The sequence below is a fragment of the Passer domesticus genome, chromosome 1 (genome assembly GCF_036417665.1).
Source record: "Passer domesticus isolate bPasDom1 chromosome 1, bPasDom1.hap1, whole genome shotgun sequence".
Classification (NCBI taxonomy): Eukaryota; Metazoa; Chordata; class Aves; order Passeriformes; family Passeridae; genus Passer; species Passer domesticus.
The window spans coordinates 159,908,833-159,931,541 of NC_087474.1; the positions used below are offsets into that span (position 1 = coordinate 159,908,833).

The window sequence follows — 22,709 nt, forward strand, 5'->3', positions numbered from 1 at the left end:
GATTCCGTGATCCTTTACTAATTTTAAGGTGCAAAATCATATCAGTTCATTCAAGTGGATAAGGAGCAGCTTTCTTGTGTTGTTTTTCAGTGTTTAACACAATATCTGAGATAGCAAGGAGAACAAAACTTTATAATTTTGAGTTATGCAAGAAAAAGTTGCATGAATCAAAGTTTTGGAAATTGAATTTAGTTGAATTTAGCTTTGAAATAAGACAGTATTTCCAAGAAGTCGAAATAATTATATTCACTTGAAGTTTAAAAGTTGACACAGTGGACTGAGTATTCCCTGGAATGTCGGAATGTCTAGGACAGAAATAGATAGCAGAGTTTGCTGAAAATCAGAATTTACCATTTGTTGGTCCTTTTAAAAGACATCTTTTAAATGAGGAAAAAAAGCAAAAACCATGCACATTTCCCTGAAACTGGAAGCTCCTAGATCCCAGCAGCTGCTCAGTAAATCTGACACTCCTGTACACTTCATTACTAGCTGGCAATTAGCAAGCCCATTAATGCTGGTTAATGAGAATGCTAATTGCACTGAGCAGCTGCAGGTGGCTCCCAGCACTCCCAGTTCTGGGGCAGATCCTGCATCTCACTGCCCAAGGCTGGGAAATATCCATCTTCCCAAATCCCCAGCTCTGGAACAACCCTGTCAGAGCCATCTGCTCCAGAGCTGGAGAGGGCACAAGAGATAAAACACCCAGCTCTGGATAAATCCAGCAAGGGACCAACGTGATGTGAGGAAAACTGTTCTTGGCTTTGAGAAACACATCTCTGGACTTGATTAAAGGTCATGGAATGAACGGGGCAGTGATGAGGCACCTCCAGTCCTGGGGTCAGGTTGGGGCCCTCGTGACAAGAAAGACATTGAGGAGCTGGAGCATGAGAGAGAAGGGAATGGAGCTGGGGAAGGGTCTGGAACACCAGGAGCAGCTGAGGGAGCTGGGAAAGGGGCTCAGCCTGGAGAAAAGGAGGCTCAGGGAGGACCTTCTGCATCTTTACAATTCCCTGAAAAGAGATTGTGGGGTGGTGAGGGTCAACCTCTTCTCCTGGGCAGTGAGAGATAGGAAAAGTGGATACAGCCTCAAGCTGCACCAGGGGAGGCTCAGGATGGATATTTAGAAAAATTTCTCCACCGAAAGAGGGACTAAACACTGGAATGGGCTGCCCAGGGAAAGGTTGGAGTCACCATCCTGGGAAGTGTTCAAAAAAACAGGCTGACCTGGCACTCTGTGGTGTGGTTTAGTGGACATGGTGGAAATTCAGCTGGAGGTTGGACTTGATGGTCTTGGAGGTCTTTTCCAAAATCAGTGATTCTGTGAACCTGGAGAAAATTTTAAATAAAATCTTTCATTTAAAGGTTCTGTCATTTCCATGTGTTTTTGTAGCAAAAGGAGTACAGTGAGTGTGGCAAGGTTGATTCTGGGAGAGGAGAAATTATAATCCTGTGGCAGAACAGGCCCTGGAGTTCCTTTGAGAGGGGAACTCAGCCATGGAGGGACTGGATTGCAAAGCCAGTCAGACTTTCAGGGGTTTTCTTCCCAAAACTTTCACACCTGTGTCTTGCAGCAAAGAAAGATCATCCCAGTTCTCCCTGTGTGACAAATTCCTGTCACTGTAGCAGCATTGGAAGCCCAAAGTAGCGATAAACCACTTTTGATGTCAATTCCAACAGAACCTTCCAGCCCTGAAAGTTCAGCATCATTAATAATACAAAAACCTTTGAGTGCAGCACTCCACCCCCAGCCCTGCACTCCACACAATTCAACTTACTTTACTTTTATTTCATCTAATTACAAAGCATTACTCACGAGAATGACGGATTTTATTACTCACTATTATACAATTTCTGTGTTCTCCAGTCCTAACAAAAAGAAAGTACAGAAAAAGGAATTATTTGATAAAAAAAAAGACTGCCCTCAATAACAAATTACTTAATTTTAAGAAAGAATTTTGATGCCAAGACACAACTTTTGCTGAATTTGCCAGTTTGATACAAACTTTCCCCATGTTTGACATCTAATAAATGCCACATGAAGTAATTCTGTAGTGAGCTTCACATTTGTCACTCTCGTGACTAATTCCTTTTAATTAGACTTAACAACATATAAGAAAAAAAATGTCATCATTTAAGTGAAGTCAGTGATGTATTGATTGGATAAGCACTTAACAGCATAAGTAGTTTGTTAGAAAATTATTCAAGTGAGTATATTTTTAATTTCAGGCCATTTATTTTCTTTCTCCTGGGTCCCATTGTACATAACAGCAATATCCTTCCTGATTTTTCCCACATCCCACGCTCAAGGTGCACAATGCTTTATGGAATTCTGCTCATAAACATGGTCATTTCAAGCATATGAATTAAAATTATTAAATATTCTGACAAAATAAGGCATTTTGGAAACATCCAGAAGAGAAACAGCCCCCTTATCCTAAGTATTTTGACCACACTTGATATGTGGCTGTAACAGCAAAGGTAAAAACAATGGAAATTTATCCCCAGATATTTGAGGAAATAAAAGATGAGCAGGCAGAGTGTTGGCATCACCTTTCAGCCATGACATCCATGACATCACTCAGGATCATCCTGTGCCACTTCACAAAGTCTGAACAAGTTTGCAAGATTTCTTTTTGCTTGGGTGGAAATGTCTGAAAAACTCCTCTTTGGGACTTGAGATGAATCTTTGTGCAGCTCTCTCCAGTTCAGAATTCCACTCTTTTTTTGTGAGAGTTGCCTTCAGCATAAATGAATTGCCCAAAATTGTGTCATCTCAACCCAGATCTTTTTAAAGCATCACTGGAGTTTATTACTTAGCATCACCATGGTCATGAAATTATCTACAGTGACAAAGGGTTAATATTGTACTTTTATCCATGTTTGCTTTCTCTGGAATTTGCTCCTCTTGTTCTGCTTTTTATACAGAATGAAACGAAATTTTTACTGAATTATCATTTAAGATGGCCTGAGGAAAACACCAGATCCTGAAAAATCTGTCCAGATTTAAGCCATCCTTCAGCTCCTACAGTGCACATGTTCTTCTCAGGCAGAGCAGCCTTGAGGGATGGATCTGGGATCGTTCGAGTAATTCCCAATATTTATTTGCAAGCAGTTACTCCACCGTCAGAAATTTGTATTTTCAGAGTACTTTTTTGGGAGGAGGGGTAGGAAATTAAACTAGGTTGGCAATTCAGTCTTAGATTTCTTCTCCTTTATTCCAAAAGTGTTGCAAAACAATTAACTTAGTCCTACTCATTAGTCTTATGCTAATGAATGTCATTGTGAACATCTGAGTGACCTCCTGAATTACTCAGGAAAGCAATGATCTTACCCTTATGTCCATTGACAAGGGTTAATTGATAGTAATTAAAGAGTTGATTTATTGTAATTAAATAGTTGGTTTGTAGTATTTAAATAGTTGATTGATAGAAAGAAATGGTTGATCTACAGTAATTAATGAAGGATCCAGGAGAGCAGGGATAGACCTGAGACCTGGGGCAGGACAGGAGTTGGAGACTGGAGTTCCTTTTGGGCTGAAAACTGGAATTTCTCAGCGGCAGTTCCACAATGTGACAGCTCAAAATGCACAAATAACAAGGAATTATTAAACCTGTAGGACTTATTATTGAACAAATATCAGGAAAGCTTAGGAATATTATAAATACTGAAACCACCAAAGCAGAGGGATGTGTTGAGTACCAGTTCCTGACCAGGAGAAGGAAGACCAGCTAACTTAAGCTGATTATCTCCTTGTGTTTTCCTGTGTTTTTTAGGAGGTGAGGGAAAGTATTATTAAGTCTGTAAGATTTTCCAGTGTCAACCACCCATTTTATTGCACCCAGCCCATTACTTTTTTCCTTTTCTTTTGTCAAACAGTGGCAGTATCCTATGGAAACACTTGGTAAGGATGCTGTAGGAAGATAAAAACATTGTTTGTTCAGGCTTTGGAATTATCTTAAGGATTGGTTTATTTAATCCTGAAGTATCTTGTTCCTATCTTGTCCCCTCATCTAATAAATCCATGGGACAAAAATCTGACTGTGACACTCAGGACTTTTAAAATACTTCAGTGCCTTCTGTAGAAACTCCTTTGGACCAATTTTGGCAGAGAGTTGCCAATGTATTTTGGGCCTCCCATACAGGGTTCTCCAAGAGAAATACAAGGTTAGGTGAATTGGTTAATCCATAAAGCTGATCAGATGGATTTCTTGACATTCCACACAGAATTTCTAGTGATAATTACCATCTTCATGGTTCTTTCACTGACTGGAAAAGAAAAAAGCAAAACAAACCCAAAACAAAACCCAAAACATGTTGGTTTATTTTTAGCTTGACTTGCAGAGTTAACTCATCTGCCATCTCCAAAAAAAAACCAAAAAACAAAACAAAAAAAACACAAAAAAACCCACAAAAAAACCCACCAGAATTTTATTCATGCGGTTGAGTAAAAACCTAAAAACCTAATATTCCAAAGCAAATAGGGAGGTTGGCTCAAGTCAAGCCCTGCTCAGGCCCAGTGCCAGCAGACCACTCCAACTCATTGGAGCTGTAAAAATGTGCCTGATCAATGGATTGGGATTGTATGGTGAGCCCTGAATTAATAAATATTGATCCTGACTACACAAACTTCTTCTGGCAAGAAATTGAGTTTGGCTGGTTTAAAGCTCCAGCTGCTGTCTGAGACACTGGACAAATCTTTTTCACATTAATCCATCCTTTTCTCTCCCTTCTCTTTGCTTCCCAAGGATATGAACACTGATTAGATCTGGGAGTTTCTTGCACTGGGGGGCAAAAGGTGATGGCTCTGCTGATGTTGTTTTCAAGAGGGCTTGCTTGCACATATTAATATGCACAAAAAGGCTGCATATTAATGCACGCTTTTGAGTTGCAAAACATCTTTGGATTCCCTGAAAGTGGCTGAATTTGCTGGGTTTTATCCCTGCACAGTTCCCATGGCCAGGCAGGATCAGGAACCTTTTGTCTGTCAGACAAAGGATGGTGAAAGTGTGTTCTGGAGATACTCTAAAGCCAGCACAAGTAAATGGTGTAGGACTCTGCTGAGGTAAAAATCTTCTGGATTTAGGTCCAAACAACCAAAAAGTCTTCTTTTAACTTCTACACAACCACTTGTTCCCTCAGTACAGAAGAATTTACAGGAATAATCTTATACTCAGCCTCTACAGCCCCAGGAAAAGTACAATGGGTCCCACTCCTCAACAACAGGCCTTGATCCCTCCTTTGTTCCCTCCAAATGCCCTTTTGTGAACAAATCCACTCCTGGGAATGCTCAAATATGAACAGAAGCACCATGGGAAAGGTAGGGAGAGGCTGTTTCTTAGCACAAATGTCAATGTAACCATCTGAGAGTTCCTTCTCCTGGAGAATCCATGTGAGGCAAGTGTCCTTTGGGAAGCTCCAGGAGGATTTAAAGCCCATTGTAAACACATCAGGCATGAGAGAAGGTGAGGTGAGCCAGGGAAAGGAAAATAGCATCCTCTAAAGCAGCTGGAATTTGTGCTGAGGGGTGACAAAGCCCCATCAGCAAGGAGACTGTCCCCACAGTGGTATGTTACAGATCTCTGTGGAGAGTCTGGCATTAAATCCATCCTGTGTCTCAGCCTCCTCTTTTCCTTGGAGGAAAACAGCTGAGAGATATCCAACACCATCAAATGATGATTCTTATTATCAGCATCCCATATTTGTTTCAAGTAGCAGCAAAGAAAGTTTTCCTGGGCATAAATTTACAATTCATCTGTTCTGACAATAAAACAATATCTTAGCAAGAAAACCCAAAAAACCAAAAAACACTTCAAGAATTTATGAATTTACTGCATCCAGCCATCCATGTCCTCTTTTTCTCTGTAGTGAATGGATCCAGATTTCTGATCTGAAGGTTAAAAGACTGGAAATAGTTTTGTTCTTGTTCCAACCCTCTGTCATGGGCAGAGACACTTTCCACTATCCCAGGTTGTTCCAAGCTCCATCCAGCCTAGCCTGGAGCATTTCCAGGGATGGGGCAGCCACAGCTTCTCTGGGCAACTTGTGCCAGGGCCTCACCACCTTCACAGTAAAGACTTTCTGTCTAATATCCAACCTAACCCTACTCTCTTTCAGTTTCAAGTCACTCCAGGCCTTTGTAAAACATTTCTCTCCTTCTTTCTTGCAGGCTCCCTTCAGGCACTGGAAGGCCACAATTAGGTGATCCCAAAACCTTTTTGAGGCAGAATGATCCCAATTCTCTCAGCCTTTCCTCATGGCAGAGCTGCTCCATCCTCTGATAATCCTGGTGGCTCCTCTGGACTTGCTCCAGCAGCTCCAGGTCCTTCCTGTGCTGGGGACTCTTCCTTGTTGCCCTTTTCAGCATCCCCTGAAGGTCAGTGTTCACTCACAGCCCCAAAGAAGGGTTTACAGGGAGAGATGCCAGGTGAATTTTCCTCACTGAAGCCTTCTGAGAGTTCAGACTCATCCTCAAGTCGTTGCTGAATTCCAATGACAAAAGCCAAGAGGAATTAAGGTACAATGTCTGTGTGTAAGTGGAGGTTGGGAATATTTAACAAGTTTACATTAAATTCACACCTTTACTTTAAGATGAGGTAAAAAGAGGAATTTTCTTCATTACCAGTTCCAGTTCAGCTGCATCCTGAGCCAGGTCCCACTTTGTGAGCTGATGAAACTCACAAATATGAATACTAAACCCAGCTCAGATCATTTTCTACCACTTATCCTTATCCTGAGGACAGTGTGACAAAACTTTCCTGAGGACAACATCAGCTCCTTTTACAAACAGGGAACAATCTCAACTCCTGAAGAACAGGTTCAAGGTTTTTCGCTCATTTGTGTTTTACTAGAAGGCTTTTTTATTGTTTTGTTTACTGTGGGAAAACCAGCTGCTTCCCAGGGTGCTCTAAGGAAAAATGCCATGACAGGAACTTTCATTCCTTGTTGTTTACCACTGTTCTGAGGTGTTCTGAAGATGCCTGGCAAAGCTCTGGCACTGGATTGGGATGAAGAAAAACAGCACGGAAGGGAAAAACAACATTCCAGCAATGGCAGCCTTGTGAAAGGCTGGGTGTAATGTCAGTGATAGGGGAAAAAATGCACAAATTCTTTTGAAAGCAAGTAAGTTTGACTTAAAATGCTGGGCTGGCATAATTGGGGATTGAGTTTCTTCTCACTCAAGATATGGGGGAACAGCAGAACTTCCCATCCAGAATCAATTCCCCATCTATTCCCTGCTCCCTTTTTTTGGTGGCTCAGTCATTCCTGAGTGGAAGATCACGCTGAGATTTTCGTGGCCCATTGATGCTCTGATTTCTGTGAGGCACAAGGGAAAGACATCATTGTAAATTATATTAGTGGTGATTTGTTCCCCTAAACTCACAGACCAGTGGCTATTCCACAGTAAAAGTGGGATTTTGTCCACAGCTATGACATCTCCTTTTCGACCATCTCCTCTTGTCACTCTCATGCAATGGGATTTTTCACACTTGTAGGATTCATTTCATAAAATCATGGAATGGTTTGGGTTGGAAGGGAACTGGAAGATCATAGAGTTCTACCCCCTGCCATGAGTAGGGACAATTTTCACTATCCCAGGTTGCTCCAAGCCCTGTCCAACCTGGCCTTGGACACTTCCAGGGATGGAGCAGCCACAGCTTCTCTGGGAAACCTGGGACAGGGCCTCACCACCCTCACAGGAAAGAATTTCTTCCCAATATCCAATACAAATGTTCAAATTGTCTGGACATCCAAGGGTTTCCCTAGTCACAGGGTGACATTTCTGCTTTCTCCCAACTGAGGCTGCAGTTGTACTTTAATTTCTTTTTCTCAGCTGTAGCTATGTAGTTATGTTTATTCATGTCAATTCTGATTTTTTTTCTCTATTTTCCTACTTTCTATCTCTCCATCCTTGGTTTCCTAAGCAATATAACTGGAAAATATCTCATGAGAGAGTGAGTTTATTGATGGCAGACACTAAATCCACGTGAGAAGGAAATGCCACAACCTGAATAACAGCCAAAAAAAAAAAAAAAGAACCAAACACAGAATCACATCCAAAAACCTGGAAAATAATTATTTAAAAGGATACATCCAACAAAATCTTCAAACAAACCACCCCTACCGTCCAACAAACAAGAGCAGTTATCCAAACTGCAATTCATTAACAGAGAGAAGAGATAATATTCGGAAGTTTCATTCCTGGCATCAGGAGGCTGGGCAGGATGTAACCCCAGCCAAGAGAATTATGAGTTTTTATGTGGAAAAAGACAGCAGGAGATGAGGAAGCAGCTCCTCTGATGGATTTCCTGATTGCCCAGAACCCCTCACAATGTAAAGATTGGTATTTTTATTGTTTTAATGGTTCTCATTTACAGAGCTGATGGGATATTTCACGTCCAGCCCAGGTTTCTTTGGATTCATTCTGTTTTTCTTTTAACTTCAGTTTATCTCTAATCCCCACCATCAATACCAATATATACAAGACCTCTTTCAACTACCTGGTCAATGACAAAAAAATGCTCAATAATGAACTTTAGGCAGCATTAAGGAATCTCAGTGATTCTCCAGTGAAATTCCTGTCTCCTGAAATCTCAAGGTCAGTGACTGAAGGCTAAATGACTCTTTAAGGGACGCTTTTCCAACCTGATTTCTCCAGAAAATGAAGGTTTTGCACATGTGAGCAAAGATAGGAATTTCCATTTGCTCAGTTGTCACCTGGATATCTCATAGAGGCAAAATTTCCAAATTATATTGATTTCTTCCACTGTAAAAGTTGTTTTTGAGTGAGCACCACCCTTATTAGAGAGCAGTGACCATCACAACCCTTTGTGTCTCTTCAAAACTGAACTAAAAATCATGGTAGTGGTGCTTATTAACCAAAATAAAATTTAAAAACAGCTGGAACACTGCAAGGAAAATTAAAAATTACGAACATTGTCCATTTATTTATATATATTTAATCAAAGATAGTCAGTATGTCCAAGCATTTACAAATGAAGAAAAGAAGTCAGAAAGAGCATATGGGGGAAAGGAAGGTTTTTATCCCTATTTTAATGATAGGCAGCAAGGTTGCAGAACTGTTTTGTGATTTTTTTTCCCAGGTTATGCACTGACAGTCAATGGAGGAAGAAGCAACTCTCCTGAAATTTCCTAACAACCAATGTAAAGCAGGAGAAATTTTTTTTCATTTCTGGATTTCATTTTCCATTGCAAATGGATTTATGTGAATGAATTACAGCTCCAGCCAACATGTTCCCATAAAACACCAAAACGTGGTTTGATATTTGGAAGAAATAGGTACCTTTAGCAGCTTCTGAAACAGCAGAGAGAAGGGAAAAAAACCCCAAACTCTTTCTTTTCCCCTTTTTTCCATTTCTGTAGAGGTCTGAGGTGAAGAGTCCAGGAACTTCATGCTAAGAAGAAAAGATCTTGGAGGTCTTTCCCAACCTAAACAATTCCATGATTCTGTGATTCTCTACCCCAGCAGATCCCTTAGCTCAGCTGCCCAGTTTATCCCTGTTAATCCTAGTTTATCCTGTTTCTTAGAGTTGATAATTTGCAGTATGGATAGTCTGTGGCTCTAATAAATATTCCACCCAAAAGGCTCTGTCAGATAAGCTCTTATAAAATTAAAAATGCCAGTTATGTATTTTTTCAGCATCAGCATTGCAGTGGCAATGCCGGAGCAGGTCTGGAAGATGGAGTTTCCTCAGAGGGGAAGAAAAAAAAATCAAAATTATGCTGCTTTGTTTTTTGAATTTTAGAACTGGAACAGAAAACTGAAGGTGGAGACCTCAAGAATCAGGAGGGGAAAGGCAGAACCTCCAGACTGTGTTTGTCATCACCCCCAAACTCTTGTGAGGGATTCCTTGTGTGTCAGGTGACTCAAACCAGCTTTAAAGAGATGTAGAATCCTAAAATGGTTGGAAGAAACCTTAAAGATCATCCAGTTCCAAACCCCAGCCATGGGCAGGGACACCTTCCACTGTCCCAGGTTGCTCCAAGCCCCATCCAACCTGGCTTTGGACACTTCCAGGGAGCCAGGGGCAGCCACAGCTTCTCTGGGCAACCTGTGCCAGGGCCTCAGCACCCTTCCAGGGAGGAATTTCTTCCCAATATCCAATCTAACCTTCTCTCAGTGGGAAGCCTAACCCCTTTTTCCTGTCACTCCCAGCCCTTGGAGTGATTTCAGAGTCTCACAGCTGTTTCTCAGGCACTCAAAGATTCACATCATGGGGGCGTGTTACAAAAATGTAGTGCACAAAACTAAATTATTAATGATGCATTTAATGCTAAACTCTCTCCTCAGCTTAACTAACTTGCCTGCTAAATGCCTCTCTCTCTGGATAATGTTGAAATTCACAGAATCATGGAGTCATTGAAGTTGGAAAAGACCTCCAAGATCATCGAGTCCAAGCTGTGCCTGATCCCCACATTGTCACCAGCCCAGGGCACTGAATGTTCAGTCATTCCTTGGAAACCTCCAGGGATGGGGACTCTACCACCTCCCTGAGCATCCCATTCCACTGCCTGATCACCCTTTCCATGCAGAAATTCCTCCCAATGAAGAAATTCCTCCTGATTTCCAGTAGCTGCAATCTTTTCAGTTACTGTCAGATGGAGCTTGGGTGTGTAACATGAATTTTATTTCTCTCTTCACTCCATCTTCGTTTCTATCTCGGCAACAAAATGAAAAGGATAAATAAATTAAAATTTTAAAATAAAATTTTTAGGCTCTTCTTTACTTTGGCCTCTTTGAGAACCTTTGCTTAAATCCAGGTTCAAGTATTTGGTATCACACAGCTTTGAGGTGACATAACCCTGCTGACAGACTTGTTTTTCCTCAGCATCTTCTGAGTGAAATATCTATTTTTTTGTCTAACACATGTCTGGTTTTGGCTGTTTTTCTCCCTTCCAATTTCCTGTAGGAAAAAAAAAATAGAAAAGGTAATTTTTTTATGCCATTATATCTTCTTCCAGATTTATAACAAGTCTTATTTTGTCAGCAAAGTATGAGAAGCAACCACATTCTGCAGATGGTGTAAATTGAGGAATGCCTCATAATTCCCCCTTCAATGTGTAAAATCGTCTTCAGAGCAGACTGTTCCACTCCCACTCCTGGATTTCAGGAGAGTTTAGTCTTTAGTATTACACTTGCTAATGGAAAACCACAGAATGAATTTTTTTCACCATAAAAAAAATAAAAAGGCAGCAAATTCAGCAGCAAATTCCATTAAAATGTAAACATTCAGATAAATCACACACGTGTCAGTGGCATTTTCGATGTTGTTATGAAAAACATTCCAACCAGCAACTTAATGAAGAGTTTTGCAGCTTGTTTTGACTTTTAAAGAGATGAACATTTTCACTTCTCTTTGAGAGGTTGGATTTCTCACTTTTTAACTTCACACTTCCCATCTTTTTACTGTGGAAACACGTGGAAAAAGAAGTGGAATGAAAGTGATTTTCATGACATTTTGCCAATGCTACTTCTTTCAGTTCCATTCATTTTTCAAGGGAAATAACAAGGGCTAATTTAAAAATTAAGACAAAATTAATGGCCTAACTACGAACTAAATCCCTCTGAAAAAAGCTAAACTATCAGGCACTTCAAAGAAAACCTTTCTCTGTTTGCTTTTTCTCTATGAAATCCAAACAAAACTAAACTTAAACTATTCATTATCACCTGACGTGGTTTTCCTGCCTTGTATTCCATTTGTTTTTTCTTCCTTTTCCTGTGTTCCTCCTTAATAAATTATACAGCCAGCAGATTATTTCAATATCATTTGTCAGGAGGAAGATTTATTAAAAAACTCCAAGTTTCAGTGAAACCTGTGGCTTGAAAGGAGAACAGAAAAAGGTGTGAGGTGGGTCATTCCTTCACCCCGATTTGCTGTCAGAGGATCCACATTGATCCTGAGTTCCAGGAATATTTTTTTCAGGAAACAACCAGTGGGTTTGACTGGTGCTGTTCAGGGAAAGGAATGAGAATCTGATGATCCTCATGGTTCTCTCCCAGCTCAGGCTACTCCATAATTTGGAGATTTTGTGGTTCTACAGTTTAGGGTGGGAGTTTCTGATGAACGTGAATCCAGCTGGGAAATATCACTGGAGGTTCCTTGCTCCACCTCTGGAGAGCAAAGCAATGGGATTGCTGGAGTTTGGGATGTGATCTCCACTGTACACCTGCACGAGGTGAGACAAACAACATTTCTGGAAGTTCCTCACTTCCATAGAATGGTTTGGATTGAAAGGAACCTTAAAGATCATCCAGTCCCAACCCCTCTGCCATGGGCAGGGACAATTCCCACTATCCCAGGTTGCTCCAAACCCCATCCAACTTGACCTTGGACACTTCCAGGGGTGGGCCAGCCACAGCTTCTCTGGAAAACCTGTGCTGGTGTCCAGTTTGCTGTCACAGAGAAGGATTTGTCCTTAAAATCCCCTCTGTCCCTACCCTCTGACAGTAGGAAGCCATTCCCTGTGTCCTGGCATTCCAGATCTTTGTCCAAGCTCCTCTCCAGCTCTCCTGGAGCCCCTTTAGGCACTGGAAACATGGGATTTTTGAAGGAATTTTGAGTGAATTAGAGACAGGACCTCTGAACTGGTTTTGATAATGCGATTTATTTTTCTTTTCTTCTACATAGGCAGGAAGCGTGAGTTCGGCTCACATCTTTACTGTTTGGTTCAGAAGGTCACAAGACCCCTAGTTACAAGGCTTTTTGAGGATTTATTGACTAATAAAACATTGCCAACAAGGATATTTATGTTTTTTACCCAATCTTTAAATATTTCATCTTATGGACTCATACTACAGTGTAAGCTTTCTTAACCAGTCATGTTATGATACACAAATCTAAAGTACTGCATCCTAAACTCCTTGTTTACCTTTGTAACTATTTTATTTCTTCTATATCTTAAACTCTCAAACTCTAAACTTTCTTCCACTTAACATGTCTCTTCTTTAAACTATAAATCCAGATTTTTGCTTCTAGCACCTGTGTTTGGAAGCCTTTTCCAAGGTCTCAAATCAAATCCTCTGTTCAATTCTAAGCCTTGGTTTACAGGCCCAAAGTTGTGAGAATTCCCTGCATTTCAGATCCCAACAGGAAGGAGCTGTAATTTCTCCCTGGAACTTTCTTTTCTCCAGGCTGAACAAATCAACTCGCCCTGATTATTAAAATAAAGGAAATCAGTGTGGGGAGCTGAGATCTGAAATCAGGTGACAGAAACCCAGCCCTGGGCTCATTTTCCTGCCTTTCCAACTGTTCCATAGCTTTCCTTTTGAGGACATTGCAGGAAGTTTATTCCATCAGGGATTACCAGAGGTTTGTACTTCCAAAGCCTGTGCTTTCCAGCAAAACATCCAAACAAAACCACCTCTCCCTGACAGCACACTCCTGTAATTACACCTTTCAGCAATTCCTCTGCTGTTTCATCCCTTCCCTGAAGGCAAAGAAAAGCAAATCACCCTCTCTTCTCCCAGCCCTTCCTGCTCCCTGACTCACCAGCAGGGAGAAGGTTTGGAATCAGGGTTTGGAATCAGTGTCCAGCCCCCCAGAAATGCAGCTGGCGCAGATGCAGGATGCCTTTGGAAGGGAGGTGGGAGTGGGAGGCATGTGATTGTTGAAACAAAATTAGAGAGAATTAGCAGGTACCCCACTCTGCCAGCAGCTGACGGGAGCAGGAAACAGTTTGGAGGGATGATGTAACAGGAGCTGCTGTCGCTACCTGTGCACCTCAACAGGTAATTAATCCCGTAATTAACAACCGTCAAATGGATGATTCAGAAAGAGGAAATTAAGAGGGTGATCTGGCTTCACAATGGGAGCTACGTCAGCTCCCAGCAGTTCACCTGCTCTGACAGAGGTCCAAAAATGGTGTTGGTGAGAAAGGAAGGTTCTGGCAGCTCCTCCAGCCCGGATAATTGTTGTATAGAAGCCTGGAGCCACTAATTAGGTAATTCTGGATATAATTTTCCTCTTGTAGAGGAGAAAGGATCACATTAAGGAGTGTTAGGTCACCTTAGGAGGTGAGACCCCCGCACAGGTTTCCCAGAGAAGGTGTGACTGCCCCATCCCTGGAAGTGCCCAAGGCCAGGTTGAACAGAGCTTGGAGCAACCTGGGATATTCATTATTTATTATTTATTATTTACTATTTATGATTTACTATTTACTATTTAAATAAATAATAATTATTAATGATTGTTTAAATAAATAATAATAAAGAAATAATAATAACAAATAAATAATAGATTCTTTATTATTATTTATTATTTACTATTTGCTATTTGCTATTTACTAATTATTTACTATTTACTATTTACTATTTATTATTTATTCCCCACCCCTGGAAATGTCCAAGGCCAGGTTGGACAGGGCTTGGAGCCACCTGGGATAGTGGAAGGTGTCCCTACCTATGGCACAGAGTTGGAACTGGATGATTTTTACATCTCTTCCAACCCAAACTATTCTGGGATTCTGTGGTTATTGCATCACATGAGTTTTCCAAAGAGATTTCTCTCAAATTATGCTTCCTGAATACTGCAGATAGGACAGAGCAATTGATGCAGTTGAGAACTAAAATAAAAATCAGCATGAAAAAAAAAAAATCCCCTCCATTACCTCTCCTCCCTCCCAAAGGAGGAAAAAAAAAAGGTAAAACAGCACCTGAGATAGAGCTAAACTCTTTTGACTCAGAGGTGCTTTTCAAGTTAGTTCATCGATAAAAAAACAACCATTTATTCTATAGTGAAGTCAGTTTTTCAAAATTAAAAATTGCTATTTTGAAATTAAGGGTGAAAAGGTCTAACTTAGAAAAATGTCAAAAAATAGGGATTTGGCATTTCCAATGTGAAACTTTTCATTTAGAAAATATAAAGGGGAAATACCCTGACATTTAAACATATTCCCACATTAATGATTTGCAATCTTGGGTGAAAATGCCTCTAAATTCAGCATAATTCGGTAAAGATTTTCATGCCTCTAAGAATTTATTTTTATTTGGAACTGTTGGGTGCAGAAATGAAAAATAGAAATACCCATGCTTGCTCTAAATGAATTTATAATCAGTTCTATGATTGTCTACCAAAGATTTGATGCACTAATGTTCAGTTCAAGAACAGAGGGTCCTGCTGCATTTGAGCTTGCCAAGCAGCCCAGAAGATTCTGAAAAAAATCACAGAATCATGGAATATTCTGAGTTGGAAGGGACTCACAAGGATCAGTCCAACTCCTGGCCCTGCCCAGGACATCCCAACAATCCCATCCTATGCCTGAGAGCGTTGTCCACGTTCTCCTGGAGCTCTGCTTTGGGACTGTGACCATTCCCTGGGATCTTGTTCCAAAGCCCCACCACCCTCTGGATGAAAAAAGTTTCCCTAACATCCAACCCAAACCTCCTCTTAAATAACTACTTGCCTTCGTACCAAAAATATCTGCATCAATCCCACTTTCTTATCTATAATTACCTGTTAATTCCTGACACCCACAAATTAGACAAACCAGTTCAATGCCAAAGCATCCTCTGGACTGGAATCTTGAAGGAACGCACAAATAAAATTTTGGCTGATATATAAAACCTCGCATTACCAATGGCCACAGCTCCCAGAGGCTGAAACAGCTGATTTAATTCCCATCTACAAAATGCAGAATAATTAGCATTGCACTGTTTATGTCTTGAAAATTCCCACCTGGTTCCCTGGAAAATCAGTATTCTATAGGAAAGGATGAGTTTATGGCAAATATGGATTTTTGGGAAAGAGCCAATGTGGCTGTGCAAAGGCAGATGAGCAGCAGTTCAGAGAGGGCAAGAGTCTGCTGGAAATCCAGTTTGGGCTTTCAAAAAGCCAAAATCCCTGCCAAAAATTCAAACTTCAAAAAGGAACATTTAAAAAAATAACATACTACAAGATTGGAGAAGAGGTTCCAATCCTTTGAGAGGGAGTTCAAAAGAAAAAGTAGGATGAAGTGGCTGCTTCTCGGAATACAGAAGAGTGGGATGAAATTCCAAGTGGAGCTCCAGAGGAACCTCACAGGGATTTGAATTAAACGAATAGGAGAGTGGCTGTTGAGCCCAGGTTGGATGGATTCCCAAATAACCTGGTCCAAATGACTGCAAATAAATATTTTTGTGTCCATGGAAATGCAGTCTAAGCCATGCCTGCACTCTGCTGTGCTCCAAAGTGTCTGTGAAAACTCAGGAAACACATCCTGGGTTTGTCACTGGGAGCACCCTGGAATCCCTGGCTTCGTGTGCCACAGCAGCCAAAAATGCTGGCAAAAAAAGCTGGGAATCACCAAGGAGGTTTTTGGAAACCAGACAGAGGGAGGGATTTTGCTGGTACACTGAATTTTTAAGTCCTGTCACATTAAGTTGTCTGTGCAGTTCTGTTCTCTGTCTCTCAAAACAGACTCAGCTGAGAGAAGAGAAAGTCCAGATAAAGTAAAATAATCAGGAATATGGAGTATATGTATTTAGAGGAAAGACTGAAAATGCTGCAGAGACTCTTCAGTCTGGAGAGAAGAAATCTGAGGAAGTGGAGGATGAGGCTGAGGATTAAAAAGTCATGAAGAGGGTGGGATAACCAAATGGGGACTGGTTCTCAACAAAATTAAGAACAGAAAAAAGGCCAGGTTTCTTCCTAATCCAACAGACAGAACATGGGACTCTCCACTGTCCGTGGTACTGGAGTCAGAAAACAAAATGTAAGAAAAAAAGATATTCAAAACAGACATAAAGGGGAATTGGCAGAACTGTTCCCTCTAATAGAACAGTTGTGGGTGCAAGAGAATAAACTGCAGAAAAGGGACAAGGTTTTTCACCCCCCTAATTCCAAATTTCCATGCTAGACAGGGAATCCTGTCCTAGAAGAACATAACTCTGATCCAAAAATTAATTTCTGACGTCCTTATTCAAGTAGTGGGTAACAGCATGACACACAGGGCTGTTTATTAAATTGTTAACAAGTGCTTTCTGCTGAGGTTTGATGTCACGATTTCCCTTTTACCCATTTGAATATGGCTTATTTTTAAAACCTGATTTCATCTGAGCACTGGAGTGACCCAATTACAACAATGGGAGGGTTGTGAACACATGAGTAACAAGGGTATTCAATTATTCTCCCTGGTTATGAGAAGTTGAATTAATTCAGGAACCACTGGTGAAATATGTATCAAACAATCTATTAATCATTATTACTGCTAGATAAAATTTGAATAAACACCAGGATAAATGACCCAGATTTCAGTGTCTCTACATGGATTTTATACTTTGGGTGCTTAAATGTGGGAAACAATGGATTAATTAACTCATTGGAGCCCAGACCTTGGGAATACCTCCCTTAGGCTGCACAGTCTGTCTTTCAATTAGCACCCAGCTCAGATCTTAGGTCTGGACCTATGGCTATTTTTATTGGTTTTGTGACCACCAGCTCATGTTCACAATTTTAGTGAGTTCAACTCAAGCCTTCTCAGTTCAAACTGAAAGAGAATCAAAATAAATCAGGTCAGAATTCCTTCTGAATAAGGAGATCTCCATTTCCTTGTTTAATGTGCTTCTAAACTTCCAAGTCATGCTTCCATGTGAGTTCAGTGCTTGATGGTGTCTCCTAAATAAATTCTTGCACAGAATTGTATCTGAAGTCCATAAAGCACTGGAAAAGAATTAAAATACAGTGTTTGAGTAGAGTAGAATTTTTTTAAATTTTATTTTATTGTGCCTGGGAAGTGTATGGAGTCTGGAAGTGGGTTTGGATGGAGGACAATCAACTGTGCAGCCTCCTAACCCTGCAAACCTTGCACAGCCCAGATGGGGCCACACATCCTGATGCAGCTTTTCCAGGGCTATAAATTGGCATCATTGAGGTCACTTATTCCCTCTCACCAGGAGTTCAGCCTCCCACTACTTCTGCCCTGCATTCAGTGCTCCCTGAAGAGACTGAAAGCACAATCCTGGTGAAAGTCACCTTCCCCAGAAATCCCAGGGATCAACAAAGCCAGCACTTGCTTGGACAAGTGAGGATTGAAAGAGAAGGACTGAAAGTAAAGGTCAAACAAAAAACCCACTGGAAAACAGATGGCAATTCCTCAAAGGAGGCATTTTGTTGTTCATCTCCTTCTGCAAGAGCAGCACTCAGAGTTTGGAGTGCACGTCCTGGCTCTCCACCAAGGTTTTTTCCTGCAGTATTTTGCTGTTCTCACATTAAAAGCATCTCCAGGGGTTCTGTTTCAACATCAGCAGCACCAGATTATTCCACAGGGCAGTCCAGCCTCACTTGCGGTTGTGCACACCAGGACATCCTGAGGGTACATCCATAATTTCCCTGCCTAAGGAAAGCAGGGCATGGGATATTAAGAAGGGGATGTATTCCCCTTGAGTTTTTTCAGACAGTGTCAGGATGTGGTCAAAGTTCCCAGTCTGGGCTAGGACTTCAGTAGAGACTTAGGAAAAAACAATCCACAGGTTAAAAACAACCCCAAAACAACACATCCTGCCCCCAAAAGATTCCTGTAGTCAGCTCTGCTCCCTGAGTTATTCAGCACAAGAAAATTTAAAGGTCTGGAGCGCTTCTCTGGCCTGAACTCCAACTGGGATGACAAAGCCTGACTCCATGCTCCCAACCCTTCCCCATAAAGCAGAGTGGATTAATCCCAATTAATCCACTGTAAATCTTTCACAGAATATTTACAGCTGGTTTTAACTCCTAAACTACACCTGGTTTTGTTGGTTTGGTTTCCTTCATCCCATTCCATGGTCCTGTTTACTTGGCTGTGTCAATACAGGCATTTAATCCAGTTATATCCCATTTACCCCACTGTTCAGAGGGTTTCACCAAGCCTGGATTTTGCCCTGCCCTACAATTAAAACCAGCTGAGGTGACACCCATCAAACCCTGCATCCCTCAGCACCATCCTGACAGAGCAGTTTGGAAACATCCCATTTCTCCCTCTTAAAACAGGACCAGTCCAACCCTTTGGATGGCGGGTGGAAATATCACAATTTCTACTTGATAGTAAATAAATTTGTAATGAATTTGTACATACTTGGTTTAAGACAGGATGCTCAGGATGGCTGTAATTAATGGAGTAATTATGCCTGCATGGATCAATGGTTTCCGCCACAAAGCAACATAAGAAAATGCAGGTGAGTGAAAATTGGAGCAATTAATAAAGTGTTCCAGGGTTTCAATATATTCTAATATATTGCAGATGAAAATTTTGGATTCCGAAATGCTGAAAATTTTCATTTGGATCCTTTCAATGTGTTTGAGTACATTTTGCTTTCTGATTTCTATACTCATCCTTTAAATGTTTCTGTGAAGGAAAAGATGGGGAGGTTAAAGAGAGAGGGTAAAAAGCCCTCATTGAAGTACAACAATAATTTGGGGATGAAATAAAATCCTTTAGACTGACACCAATCATTTTTTCCCTCATTTGGTCAAGGTTGCTCTGCTTGGTTTTGGTTTGCTTTCACCTGTACCCGTTGCTCTCCACCTTTCTCTCACTTCCAGAAAAACCTTTTCCTTCTTTTGGTCTGCTCCATTTTGCTCTGCAAATCCCTTTGCCCCCAGCTGTTTTCTTTCCTTCACTGCTATTCTTAATTCTTTTGTATTTCCCCATTTTCTCACTGCAAATCCTTGTTACTCCTTGTTCTTGTTCTTCCTGTTTTTCTTGTTTTTCTTGTTCTTCTTGTTCTTCTTGTTCTTCTTGTTCTTCTTGTTCTTCTTGTTCTTGTTCTCCTTCTCCTTCTCCTTCTCCTTCTCCTTCTCCTTCTCCTTCTCCTTCTCCTTCTCCTTCTCCTTCTTCTCCATCCCTCCAATTTCACTGTCTCTCCACCCTTTTCCAAACTCATCCTGATCATGCTGAGGCTTTCAGATGTCTTTTCCAACCTGGGGTGAAGGAGATGAACAAATTTCAGGCCCTTGTGCTGTGATTCCAATCCGTTGGCTCTGGTAGAGACGCCTGAGGGCTGAGCATTGGATAACAGGGACGTGGAGGAGGCATCCAAAACACCAATGGCATCCTGGCCAGTGACAGCAAAATTGTGGCCAGCAGGACCAGGGCAGGGATTGTCCCCTTGTACTGACACTTCTGAGGCCACACCTCAAATCCTGGGATCAGTTCTGAGTTTCTTAAGAAAAGGAAGATGTTGTGGGGCTGGAACATATCCAGAGAAGGAGCTGGAGAATGGTCTGGAACACCACAAGGGGCTGAGGGACTTGGGAGGGCTCAGCCTGGAGAAAAGGAGGCTCAGGGGGGACGTTCTGGCTCTGCACAACTCCCTGACAGGAGGGTGCAGCCAGGTGGGAGTCAGGCTCTTTGTCCAAGTAACAAGCACTTGGACAAGAGGAAATTGTCTCAAGTTGCACCAGAGAAGTTTAGGTCAAATATTAGTGAAAATTTCTTGAAAATGGCTTTCAAGCCCTGGTACAGAGTCCTCAGGGCAGTGGTGGAGTCACAACCTCGGGAGGTGTTTAAAAACTTGGCACTTAGGGATGCAGTACTGGACTCAGTAATGCCAGTGGAGCTTAATGATCCTAAAGATCCTTTCCAACACAAATAATTCCATGATTCTAAGAGCTGTGAACAGCTTTATCCCTAGGATTTTCCCACACAGGTGGCAGACCCATAAACTCCCCTGTTCAGTGCAGCCTGATGGAAATCAGTTCCTGATTGATTTCCTGGCTGGGATAAAAGCCTTCAGCCTGTTTTAGGCAAATGAGCCTGGTGCTGTTATTTTTCTGAGCAGTTATTCCAGCAGGGAGGAGCCCAGTGCCAGGCTGCCTGACAGCAGCTTTTAGAGGATCTTATTAAAATCAGGGTTGTCACTTCCAGTTAATGGCTGGGCTAAGGGGAAGTGTTTTGTACAGAGTATCTCCAACAAGCTTAGGAATAAAATCCAGATATTCCGAATCTGTATCTGTTGTAGCATTCATTACAAACCCTCACAAATGGGTAAAATTGAACTTTGTTCGGTTCAGTTGAAATCTGTGATCTTAAAACCAGCAACCATTCCATTTTCCCATTCTTTTTTCTGAAGTCAAGGCCTGTTGTTCACCTCTGAGGTGCATTCTCAGCTTTTGTTCAGAGTGGAACCTCAGCCAAGCTGGGCTTTTGCCAGCTCTTAGTTTGAAATTTAATGAGATTCAGTTTATTCTGCAAACACCCTGAATCATGGGATATGAAAGCAAAATGAAAGCTGTTATTTTGTTAACAGTATGCAAGACTCATAAATAAGTATTTTTCCAACTGCAGCATAGTGCCTGTGATAGCCCAGAATGTTTTTGATGAGATGTATGAATTCTCTATGCGTTAAAGCCTCCCCCCAGGCCCACAGAAAAAAATGTGACAGAAATTTTGGGGTGTTAAAAAGAATGAGGAAGAAATAACTTCTGTTTTCACTTCATAATTTCTAGTGGCATCAAGCTCTTTGCAGGAAGTTGAGGGAATTTTTTTCCTGGGAAGCTCAGCAATGGTACAGTGTCACCAACCAAGATTAGAGGGATTGAGCACCTGTCCTATGAGGAAAAATTTGGAACACTGGGGATGTTCAGCCTGGAAAAAAGAAGCTTTGGGATGATCTAATTGCTGCCTTCCATTACCTGAAGGAGGCAACAAGATGGAGAGAGATTATTTACAAGGACCTGGAGAAACAGGACAAGGGGAAGTGGGTTCAAACTGAAAGAAAGTAGATGTAGATGGGATAATGGGAAGAAATTCTTCCCTTTGAGGTTGCTGAGGCTCTGGCACAGGTTTTCCAGAGAAGCTGTGGCTGTCTTATCCCTGGAAGTGTCCAAGGCCAGGTTGGATGGGGCTTGGAGCAACCTGAGATAGTGGAAGGTATCCCAAGGAAGAGTGGATGAAGTTAGATCATCTTTAACATCCTTCCCAACCCAAACCAACACATTATTCCATTATTTTCTGGCCATGTTCATGTCCAACAGCCACATGGAGATGTAAGGAATGGAGTTAAAAATCAATTTTCTCCACTCAATTTTTGCCCAGCTTTTTGAACAACTGGTTGCAGCGGGAAACCACAGCGAGTGCAGACCCCCTTCTCTTGGATGGGCTTCCAAGAGCTCTGTAAATCTCACTGGGCACACACACACCAGTCTGAGGAATTTCATTGCACTGCAGTTTTCTTATCAAATCACATTAACCCAACTTCAATGGAAACCACCCATCTCAATCAAAGACCTTGCACACCAAGAAATGGTATGAGATGGGCTCAAGTTGCACCAGGGGAGGTTCAGATTGGATTTTAAGAAAAATTTATTCAGTGAAAGGATGGTCAAGCATTGGAATAGGCTGTCCAGGGAGATGATGGAATCATGATCCCTGGAAGTGTTGAAAAACGAGTGGATGTGGCACTTTGTGACGAGCATGGTCGAAGGTTTGTTCTTGATGATTTTGGAGGTCTTTTCCAACATTAACGATTCCATGAAAAATTCCCCACTGTTGCTTCCATCTGGACTGGTCCCAACCTGGGAGAAATTCTCGGGCTTCTTATCACACAACCTTTTGAAAAGCAAATGTGGAAAATGTGAGGAGTCTTCTGGGTCAGGATAAAACCTCACCCAGGCACACTAATGAGTGTTAATTGGCTGAATCAGATGTTCTATCAGCCTGGCTCAGCAGTGCCCTCTCTAAAAGCACTTGGGCTCTGCCCCTCAGTCAAAACGGTGTCATTGGCCCCTCCTGTGGCACAG

The 22,709-nt window shown here is 41.5% G+C and overlaps 1 long non-coding RNA gene across 4 annotated transcripts in view; it reads left to right on the forward strand.

Moving 5' to 3' along the window:
* LOC135286203 (uncharacterized) overlaps positions 1-12,345 on the forward strand; it is a 53,492-nt gene extending 41,147 nt beyond the window's left edge. For 3 of the 4 annotated variants that reach the window (XR_010350661.1, XR_010350659.1, XR_010350658.1), the window contains one exon: positions 6,167-10,357. This is a non-coding gene — a long non-coding RNA (uncharacterized LOC135286203). Of the gene's footprint in view, positions 1-6,166 lie in introns of all 4 variants that reach the window. The other variant, XR_010350663.1, reaches the window with a different exon arrangement.
* Positions 12,346-22,709: the final 10,364 nt, after the last annotated feature.